Source organism: Babylonia areolata, chromosome 26, assembly GCF_041734735.1.
Source record: "Babylonia areolata isolate BAREFJ2019XMU chromosome 26, ASM4173473v1, whole genome shotgun sequence".
NCBI lineage: Eukaryota > Metazoa > Mollusca > Gastropoda > Neogastropoda > Buccinidae > Babylonia > Babylonia areolata.
This window is the reverse complement of record NC_134901.1, coordinates 8,250,744-8,262,545: the sequence shown is the minus strand read 5'-3', so window position 1 is coordinate 8,262,545 and position 11,802 is coordinate 8,250,744.

The window sequence follows — 11,802 nt, the reverse complement described above, 5'->3', positions numbered from 1 at the left end:
TTCTCTGTGTGAATTTCGAGCTGCTCTCCCCAGGGAGAGCGCGTCGCTACACTACAGCGCCACCCCCCACCACCCCCCCCTTTTTTTTTTATTTTTTCCTGCGTGCAGTTTTATTTGTTTTTCCTACCGAAGTGGATTTTGCCAGGAACAACCCTTTTGTTGCCGTGGGTTCTTTTACGTGCGCTAAGTGCATGCTGCACACGGGACCTCGGTTTATCGTTTCATTCGAATGACTTGCGTCCAGACCACCACTCAAGGTCTAGTGGAGGGGGAGAAAGTATCGGCGGCTGAGCCGTGATTCGAACCAGCGCGCTCAGATTCTCTCGCTTCCCAGGCGAACGCGTTGCCTCTAGGCCATCACTCCACTAGGGAGCGAAGAAGAGGCAATAGACTTTTTTCTTCTTTTTTTCCGAGGGGAGGGAGGTGGTTCGGGGGGGGGGAGGGTATGGTGTGTATGTGTGTGAGAGAGAGAGAGAGGGGGGGGAGGGAGGAAAGAACACATTTTTGATTTCTACTTCTTTCTTTTTTGCATGTGGTGTGTGTGTTTTAATGTTGAGGTGTATTCTAAAAGTTATAAAATAAGTATTCCTTGATCACCTTCTCTTTATTTGGGAGAGTCAGCGCGTGTGTGTGTGTGTGAGTGTGTGTGTGTGTGTGTGTGTGTGTGTGTGTGTGTGTGTGTGTGTGTGTTTGAGTGGGTAGGTGGCAGGGAAGGTGTGTGTGCGTGTGTGTGTGTGTGTGTGTGTGTGCCACCTACCCACTCAAACACACACACACACACACACACACACACACACACACACACACACACACACACACATCTTCCCAGATACCTCCCTACCCCCTCCCTCCCTCCCCCTTATATTTGTGTGTGTGTGTGTGTGTGTGTGTGAGTGTGTGTGTGTGTGTGTGTGTGTGTGTGTGTGTGTGTGTGTGTGTGTGTGTGTGTGTGTGTGTGTGTGTGTGTGTGTGCAGTGAAATCGATAAGTCACTGACTGACGAGAATTCGTTGCCCAGGTCTTCTTGTCATCATTATCTAAACAACATCTTCGAATGGAAAAAAAAATGTTTTCATCCATTCTCTGTCAGTTTCAGCCAATATTTTATGTATCTAATATATGAAGTTAGATAGAGTGAGTATCTCTCTAGTTCGCCATAAACAAGATCATTTGGAGTCCGGTTGTTAACATAAAGGAAATATTGCAATTGAAATATACTATTTCTGTCACTACTCTATTTTCCAGTGCCCATATTTCTGCGCTCATGCTGCAGTATTGGTTGAATCTGAGAATCAAATAACCTGACAAATACACGAAATGAGCTACAATCTAAGTTATACAAAATTTTATACAAGAACGATGTATCACAGTGACTACTTTCTTTGCTTTATTAGCTATGTCTTGACATGGGAAGTTGTGACTAAGTCTTGCTGAAAAATAAATGCCAAGATATTTACATGCTTAAACGACAAAGATATTTTCGTTTCCGTAAGGCCATCTTTCATTTTGTGCAAAATGCCATCCCTTACGAAAAAAAAAAAGTTTTATCTATACTAACTTCTAACTAGTAGTAGCAGTATGTAAATGGTTCAGTTGTCGCTGTAAAGCAACTGTTGTTGAAGACAGGAAACTAATATCATCAGCAAAAAGTACAACAAACAATTCCGTAAAATCAGACGCCGTGTTGATCATTCTGTAAAGTTTCTAAAGTTCGTTAATAAAAGTGCAAAACAAGACCGGGCTAAAAACATCCCCGTGCTTACCCCACTAATACAATTCACACAGTCCGATAGTTTTACCCTCGATCTCACTTTCACTTTCACTTCATCAGACATACATTTCACACAATGATACAACTTACCACTTAATCCATTCTTCAACAAAACAGGCCATAGAAGTTTTGTAGAAAAAGAAGTCCACCTAAGCAGCATATATTGGTGTTTTTGTTTTGTTTTGTTTGTTTGTTTGTTTTTGGGTTTTTTGGGGGGTTTTTTGTTTGTTTGTTTGTTTTGTTTTCTTTTGTTTTGTTTTGTTGTTGTTGTTGTTGTTGTTCATTTATTTTCAGATTGTTTTTGCACTGAAGCCATGACAGTAAATGTATGGTCATTTGTTGAATAGGCTTTTTTAAACCATGCTTGATATTCTCCGATTACGTTATTCCGAGTTAATGGGCCTAAATATTTTACTACTAATATCACACAGACAAATGCCTTTGTATTTACTTACATTATCACTATTCCCTTTAAGAAATGACATGATCATAGAATCCGGCCATTGCCTTGGATAATTTCCAGAATCAAACATAAAATTAAACAGCTTCAACAGAAAATTATCGTCCACTATCCTTCGCAAATTTAAAAGTTGATTTGTTAATGAGATATCATTGTCTTTATTTTTTCTCATATTTAATCTTTATACTCTCGTCTAGCTATCCAAAACAAAACGTGATTATCTCTATCCATTGTTTCTCTACATATCCTCAATTATCTACGTTCCCGGCTTTTCTCCATTTTACATTTATGATCAAACAAATTATTGTCTACTACTTTTTATTGTTGTTTTTTTCTACATATGTTCTGTTTGCTCTTTTGCAGTCGAATTAAACATATCCCAATCTCCATTTACATCATCACCAATGAGATCTTTTGTTGCGTGAAACTTTTCTTGTACTTCCCGTGACTTCATAGAAAAAAAAACGTTCGACATATATATTCTTCCAATGATATGTAAGAATGGGCTGATTTATATTATAATTAGAATTTTTATTAAATTATCTTAATGTTTTTCAATATATAACTCAAGGGGTAGGTGGTCAGATTCAATTCTATTACCTGTTTTATTACATTCTGAGATAAGGTATCGAAAATATTTACAGATAATATAAAATAATCATGGGCACTTGTTCCTAAATCTGAAATGTGTGTGAAACGACCTCCAATATCACCATTACATGCACACTTGAGAATGGTCAGTCGAAAAATAATGCACATGTTGAATAATCCTTTCCTGTGAGAGTTTAATACCTTATCTTCAGAATGTTTGTTCATTACACTACTGGCATTTTCATGACAAATGTAGAAGTCACCTTCAGGTAAAACTTCAGAGAATATATCATAAGTTTTGGCATTCAAAGCTCCACATACTAATATATATATTTCATCTAAAGTTTACCCTTACTCCAAAACACACTCTTCCAACATATCAGTTCCATTATCAAAACCACATATACTACAATGCGGTGTCAGGAGGAACATTAGAGCACAACAGTACAATTTTACTGAAACCAAAGAAACGTTTATCCAACTTAAATGTCATACAATAGTTACTATCACAATTAATACACTGCACGAAAGAAGTAAGGTTTACCGTGCCAGACAAACTAATCCGCCTGAGGACATCCCCTGTTGTGTTAATTTAACTGCTGATTTTACACACAACCTAAGGTCTAAAAATTCAAGATTCAAACTTCCCCTCAAATGTTTCTGCGAGACGAACAAAATCAAACAATGAAACATACTGAACAAAACTTGAAACTATGAAATAATTCAAAAAGTATTCCAATGAAGAAATGAAATAGTATTAACAAATGTATCCAGTTTTTTCCACACTATTTTCGCCCGCATCGCTCATCCAGCTACAATCATGTTCTTTCTCGCATTTGTTCTCACGAGCAACATTCTCATATGACTGATGGGTGCAACAGCCGATTGGTAAAAGCGTTGGACTTTCAATCTGAGGGTTCCGGGTTCAAATCTTGGTGCACCTGGTGGGTAAAGGGTGGAGATTATTCCGATCTCCCAGGTCAACATATGTGCAGACCTGCTAGTGCCTGAACCCCCTTCGTGTGTATGCGCACGCAGAAAATCAAAATATGCACGTTAAAGATCCTGTAATCCATGTCGGCGTTCGGTGGGTTATGGAAACAAGAATATACCCAGCAGAGTATGGCTGCCTACATGGCGGGGTAAATAAACAAAAACGGTCATACACGTAAAATGTTACATGTCTGTTTGAGTGTGTATATGTGTGCGCCTGAAATCTGATTGAATGATACAGGAAACGAATGATGAGCGCCCAGTTGCAGCCGTCAGTCGGCTCTACCCAGGTAGGCAGCCTGTGGTGCACATGACCCTGTGTTTGTAAAGCGCTTAGAGGATAGACGCTATGTAAGTATCCACATCAATCAATCAGCTTTGAACAACTGATTTCACTACCCATAAGAGTAAATCGGCACACATTGTTATTGCCATGATTTCCATCCGTCAACATTAAAGTTTCCACCGTCATCCCAGCAGTCAGATTCATCCTCTGTGACACAGTCACCCTCACTGTTTAGATATGACAGGTTTCTCCCAGTCCAACTCAGAGTCAATCACACAGTCACACTCAGTATCTCTCACTTCCCCAAACCCGCTGCTAACACCCACATCGGACCCATCACCCGCTCAACACACTCAACATCACTAACACTGCCATGTGGGGAGAGAGAGCGCGAGAAAAACAGAGAGACAGCCAGGAAGAGAAATGCACGAATCCAGATATACTGTCACACAGTTATACTAAACACACATGCGTGCACGCGTACGTACGCGCGCACATATACAGACGTGCGTGTGTATGTATGTATGCATGTATGTATTTGTGTGTGTCTGTGTGTGTGTGTGTGTGTGTGTGTGTGTGTGTGTGTGTTTGTGTGTGTGTGTTTATGTGTGTGTGTGCTCGCGCGCGTGCGCACTCGCACGCGTGCACTGGCCTGCACTCACAACCATACACACAAACACGCTCACATACACACACATTCAGATGGAAGGGAGGCGAAGAGAGAGAGAAGGGTGGGGGTGGGGGTCACAAAAATGAAACTATCACAAATTAGAATTAATTACTTTTTTTTTCATCACCGATTTATTCACATAACTAGCAAGCTGTACTGCTGGCAACAGCACAACAAACAATCAGCAGGTTACTTTTCTTTTCTCTCTTTTTTTTATCTAGATAAATAATCAGGTGAATGAGACTGTTGGTTATCTCCCCTCACTCTTGGAAATCATGTGAAGCTGGTGATGCAGTCATTGTCATCTAAAGAAAACAAAATTACTTCATTAGTATGGCACCCCTCTGCGTGTGTTTTTCAAGTGTATATGTAACTGCAGTTTAATTAATCATTTTCGTGTTCATAAAATGTGGCCATTACCGGAGACCTTTTGATTCGATAAAAATGCAGTTGTCAATATCACTGTTTTGAAGGGAGAAAAAACGACATGGGAGGTTTTCAGTCGGGACAATTATTAAAACTATTGTTGGCGCGCCTCATGATCAATGTGCACTTGTTCCCCTGATAAATCACAACGATATCTGAAATTATCCCATGGGTATCATGTCATTTCCATTTGGTTATCAACATCAGTGAACTGGATATCAGTGAACAGTTGCCGGCGACAATGGAACTAGACAATTCTTGCCTATTGTAAAGTATTGTATTTCTTTTTTTTCTTTTTCTTTTTGTGTCACAATATTTCTCTGTGTGAAATTCGGGCTGCTCTTCCCAGGGAGAGCGCGTCACTACACAACACCATCACCCATTTTTTGTATTTTTTCCTGCGGGCAGTTCTATTTGTTTTTCCTGTTACCTAGTTTATTCTGCTTTAAGTGGGGAAACTGCACTTGGAGGAAGAGATACGTATTACTTTAAAAGACATCTTAACCAAGAACTCGGTCCAATGGTCAATTTTGTTTTCGTTACAATGTCAACCTCGTCCAGTGTCATGTCTGCTTCATCTGTGAAGGACAACAGCAGTGAGACCTCTGTGCCTGAAGGATGTGTGACGACAGACGTCTTGGAGTTTATTCCCTGGGACAACGAGGACAATCTTATTTCCAAGGAAGTTGTAAACATTACCAGTGTTCTGTTTCTGGGAATATGTCTGCCGCTGTTGTTTATTGTTTCTTTTTGTACAAACGTCATAAACATGGTGGTGTTCTATAAACACGGGTTAAAGGAAAGAATCAACGCCTGTCTCTTCACTCTGTCACTGGTGGACCTTTTGAGCGTTTCCACATCTTTTGCTACATGGGGTGACATCATGTATATGTTCGTCATCGGAAAAATAGATGAGTTCGGACCTGCAGCTCAGTTCTTCATTCGGAACTATTTGGTAGGTCTGTACGGCTTAGTAACGGCATCACAGATGGTGTACTGTGTGATAGCTCTGGAAAGGTGTCTGTGTGTCACTCGGCCTCTGCTGGTGAAGAGTTTCATGTCGACAAGGACCACTGTTGTGGTGCTGTGGACAATGGTGTTGACCATCACTGGTGGGTCTTTTCTTGTTCTGTCAATTCGGTACAGTGTATTGTGCGTGTTTGATCCGAGAGAAAACAGCGTGTCTTACCAGCCTTACCAAACAGACTTTTATTTCCGACACCGGTCTATCATGGATTTCATGTATGGGGTTTTCTTTGGTTTGTTTTTCCCTGGACTGTCCTTCGTCAGCGTCACAGTCTGCACGGTTGTCACTGCCGTTGAACTGAAGAAACTGTCAAGGTGGAGAGAGAGTGCGTCGTCTCTTTCCAATTCTCTTACTTCGCGAGATGTTGCGATAACCCGCGTTGTTGTTGTGACTTCCGTTTTGTTCATTTTATGTATAATTCCCGCTGTCGTGATGCGTGTTTCTTCCTTCATAGTTCCTGATCTGACAACAGGAGGACGCTATGAAAATCTAGCCTTGGTGACTCGAAGATTTTACATTTTAGCTTCCGCATTTAATAGCACTTTTAACTTTTTTCTATATTACATCTATGGGAGTAAATTCAGGGAAACGACGAATCGTTTGTTTTCTGTGTCCTGTGCGCGTGAAAGCACTCGCAGCAAACCGTAACGTCTAGCAATGTAAAACACACGTACATGACTGAAAGGTGTGAGATCAGTACATGCTGGAAGAATGAGACCGTTCTTCCCACCACCACTGTGAACGTTGTCTGTTGAGCATCTGTCTTTCTCTTAAACGCCTTTGAATATAGGTCAGCCACTTACATATGTGGTTGACTCTGTAAACGTTTTTCGACTTTCACAACAGATGGAGAAAAAAAAACAGAATAAACCCATAATGGTACGTAGAAACCTGGAAGCATTCCTCTGGGAACACTAAAAACCCAGTGCAAAAGAACATAAACTTACACTTATGGTCCTGAACGAAATATTATGTAGACTGTCTAGAGCCATCTTCATCTGCTACTGTCAAACAATAGAAGCTTCGTCAAGTCTCCACACTCAGCTCTTTCAAGTCTGGCCTTAAAACCCACCTCTTCCCAAAATAGCCTCCCTTCCCTGCCTCTTCCTTGTCTTCAGTTTCTCCAGTTTTAGAGTTATGCATGCGCGTGAATGACTGGTGCGAAAGCGCTTTGATTTGTCTCTGCACAAGATTCAGCGCTATATAAGTACCATTATTATTATTATTAAGCTTTATTGTTCGACAAACTTGTAGATCCTTACATGGGGAAGTTGGAGGGACTTTCAGTTAAAAACAAAAAGTATCCCCTACCTTCCTTATATTATATGAAGAATTATTTCCCCATTTCCTACTGTTCCCATCGCTTCTACAATTACATTTCTTTTCCTTTCTGTCACCTCTTCTGTTCTCATTACCTGTCCTACTCGTTGCTGGTCTTTTAATCAGCAAGTTTTTTTGTTTTGTTTTGTTTTTATGGGGTTTTTTTTAATTATTACACATCGCACGATCTCCGTAACCTTGGTTATTTAGTGCTTGTATAAGTATGTTACTGGATGTTTTTGTTTGTTTGTTTTTGCCCCATTATCTGCATCGTCTTAGTCCCGTGCCGTTCATGCCAACCCCTCCCCCCACCCCTCCCCCCTTGCCCTCCCCCCCTCCCCAGACGCAGTCAAGCACTGGTTCATCTGGCGGAACGTCAGCGCCAGCAGCCTACAGTGAGCTGTCGATGTTAGGTCGTCAGAAGGTAACACACCAGAGGAGGACCTTCACTGCGGCATGAGTCACTTCCGCAGTTTTCAGCACTGTTCTGGTTCAACGTATGGAGGAAACCCCCTGGGGACGAAGATAATGGCTTTGTCCTGGAACAGTTAGACTGAGCATGCCTGTCCAGGGTGTATGCTTCCACAACGTTCCTCCAGCGAGAGTCCCCAACCGGATCTGCACACACCGGAGACCTTGACAGAAACTTATGGATACACACACACACACACACACACACACACACACACACACATATATATATATATATATAGAGAGAGAGAGAGAGAGAGAGAGAGAGAGAGAGAGAGAAACACAATCGTTCTCCAGCGCGTTGATCAGTCTCTTCACAGGGGTGAACGGCAGCAACATGTTCATGGCAACTGATCACTTCCTTCTGAATATCGAACGAGACATGAATGGTTTTCTAACTTCAGATCAGAAGGCATAGAGTCCATTCATCACGGCTGGTGGAAATCTGGTTATGAGCAGCTGATCTTTCTGGAACGCAAACCGCATGTCTTGTGGTGCAGTGCCAGTGAGACCTTTGCTCCTGACTATTGCGGTCAGCCCGTCACCATGGTGAAGTAACTGTTTCTTAATCCTAACCTGGGCATCCAGGAGTCATGACCTGGGTGCGGCCCGGCCCCCTTTGAGTGTAAGGAGTTAAGGGCCGAAACACTTGACTGAGTGGGGCTTCTTCTGTGAAGACCTTGTACTGTCCAGCTCTCCCTAGAGTTTCTTATCACTCACGTATGATACACTAACCCCTTTACTGCCACTGGCAGAGTTTCCTTGTCAGTGAAGGGCTGTCCTCCTCACTGACGTTTACTTCACAGACCATGACGTTGATCATTGCTCTTTATCTGGGATTTCTTCTCCTTCAGACTGCATTACTTTTGTCCAGCAAAAAAACAGTTTCACCACTTTAAAAAACGCATCAAATTCACGCCACGTTTAGCAGTCAAAGTGTGAAGCATGTGTATCTATGTGTTCTGGGGAATTATACCAAGCTTATGGACTCCAGTACTTCGGCGTTTGGAACCTGGCCTTGACCTTGTATACCAACATGCAGATAGATGGAGGTCGGCCTCTTCACCTGTCTGAAGCAGATCGCCTGTGCCTGGCTGCTGTACCAGGAAGTACAGAACACCTCTTTTATTTCAAATTCTGTTCCATCGGAAGGAGGGTGGGGGGGTAAAGAAATGTGAGACAAACATGAAGGGAGCAACATTCTTTTGTGATGGTGATTGCATGTTGTGTATCATTTGAGTCAACCATACAAGCAAAAAAATACATGCATACATACATACATACATACATGCATGCATACATACACAGACAGACAGAATGAGTGACTGACATCCATCTGCTTTCACATATTTTCATCCACCAGTGTTCACATGCGCATGCACCATGGTATTAGACACAAACAGAAATCAGTTTATTCTTCTCAGTGAGGTACTTGTTCTGCCACACTTTGTTGTTGGACTTTCCCATGAGAATGACAACCTTCCCAGTTCATAAAACTATAAAGCTTCGTGGGACGGGGGAGCGGGGTGGGGAGGGGGAGGGTGCTGGAAATGGAGAGCCCCAGGTATCTGAAGCTGTCAACAGTATCAATAATGGAACCGTGTTTATTGTGTTCCATTTAGTGAATCACTGTCATTGCTTCCGTAACCTGGTTCAGTCTGGGGACACTGCACTGCTGAACGCACCACACACTCTGTTACTCACGGTCTTGGGACAGCACCTGAACTGTGGTAAAACTCCGGAAAATAGAATTTAAAAAAAAAAAACACGAAAAATAAAACAAACGAATAGCACAGTTCGATTTGACGCGTTGTTTGAAATTAAAAAAAAATCATGCAAAGTATCCAAGCGTGATCTGGACTTGAACTTCACATATGACGCACAGAATGCTGATGTGAATTATTGTGAAGTCTTTGCCAGCTTCAGCAGAAAGTTGTGTGTACCGTGACAGTGGACCAAGAACTGCTGTAGTTGTGGCATGCGGTATGTGATAAACCATGTCAAAGACTAATGCTTTGACACATGACCGACAGATCTGGATGAATCTGGTGAACAGTTCTTCAGTGCGGCGCCCCGGTGACTCTTGTTGGGGGGCTCCTTGAGAGAGCTGGGGGAGAAGAAAATGCATGGCTGTGAACAGTGTGAATCTCGTGGAAATGGGGCATCATTCATATTAATGTCGTATTTCGAGGGGGTAGCTTTATTTGGGAGGTGTGGGGGTGCGGAGGGAAGGGGGGTGCTGCGTGAATGCATGCGTGTGTGTGTGCGTACATGCATGCCAGCTAGTGTGTATGCGTACGTATGTGCGCGCATGCGTGCGAGCGCGCGTGTGTGTGTGCGTGTGTGTGTGTGTGTGTGTGTGTGTGTGTGTGCGTGTGTATGTGTATGTGTGTGTGTGTGTGTTTGATTACCTTCACAACGCTCATCCCATGCCCCCCTCTCCACCCTCAGCCTCCTCCTCCACCCCCCACCCCCACCACCCTCAGCCACACACAGATGTGTTCTATCACTGACCCATCGCCAGCAGTCCACAAAAGAAAATTCAGACCTACGCTGCCTTGCGACCATCTACCAGAGACGACCCTGCATTTTGTTATCCACTTTGGTTGTAGTCACTGGTGGCTGCTCTGATTCAACATGCACAGAACATCATCAATTTACTGAGCTCCCGACTGATGATCACAGTGGCTCAGCCGTGAACCAGACTGAGTGAGAGTGTTCTGCCAGAATGGAGACCAGTTTCGTGTCCCTCTAACTCCAATGGCAGTCTCGACAATGTGCCGACAGCTGACAACGAAACATTTCTCACAAACTCGACCACGAGAACACCACGAGAGAGAGCCACCGATGCTGGGACGGTTTGTGATGATGGATGAGGATCAGGATGATGACCCCGATGATGTGGACTTTCAGGTCTTGCTCCCAGGTGACATAGTTGGACTCTATGTTTTCTTCCCTTCACAGCGTACACCGGCGTGAACCAAGCCCCCACAGACGGACACCTGCACTGTTTAATAGAAAAGCTGGGTTACACTCTCAAATAGTGGAGTGATGGCCTAAAGGTAACGCGTCCGCCTTGGAAACGAGAGAATCTGAGAGCGCTGGTTCGAATCACGGCTCAGCCGCCGATATTTTCTTCCTTTCCACAAGATCTTGAATGGTGGTCAGGACGCTAGTCATTCGGATGAGACGATAAACCGAGGTCCCGTGTGCAGCATGAACTTAGCGTACGTAAAAGAACCCACGGCAACAAAGGGGTTGTTCCTGGCAAAATTCTGTAGAAAAATCCACATCGATAGGAAAAACAAATAAAACTGCACGCAGGATAAAAAAAAAAAATTTTTAAAGGGTGGCGCTGTAGTGTTCCGACGCGCTCTCCCTCGGGAGAGCAGCCCGAATTTCACACAGACGAATCTGTTGTGGTAAAAAGAAATACAAATACAAAATACAAATACAAAGTGGATGACACTCAACTGCGTTTTCCCGTGTTTGGAAGCCCATTGCGCACCTTTTTTTTTATGCTGCCCCGTCATCTTTACAGTTTCAATGGTATCCCTCCCACACCGCTCATTTCGAATCCGCCATACAGCCTATATCGCGCTTACCTGGGCGTTGCAACCAACATGGGGATAAATAATGACAAGTTATATCTCAGTAGTGTTCACATCCACACGCAGCAACTGGATGTCACCAAGCACCTTGGCCTGTCACCTTGCTGAAGCTGACCAAACTGGTATTTCATCAGCGTTTGATTATTTTTTCGTTTAACTTTTTTTTTCTCCATTTTA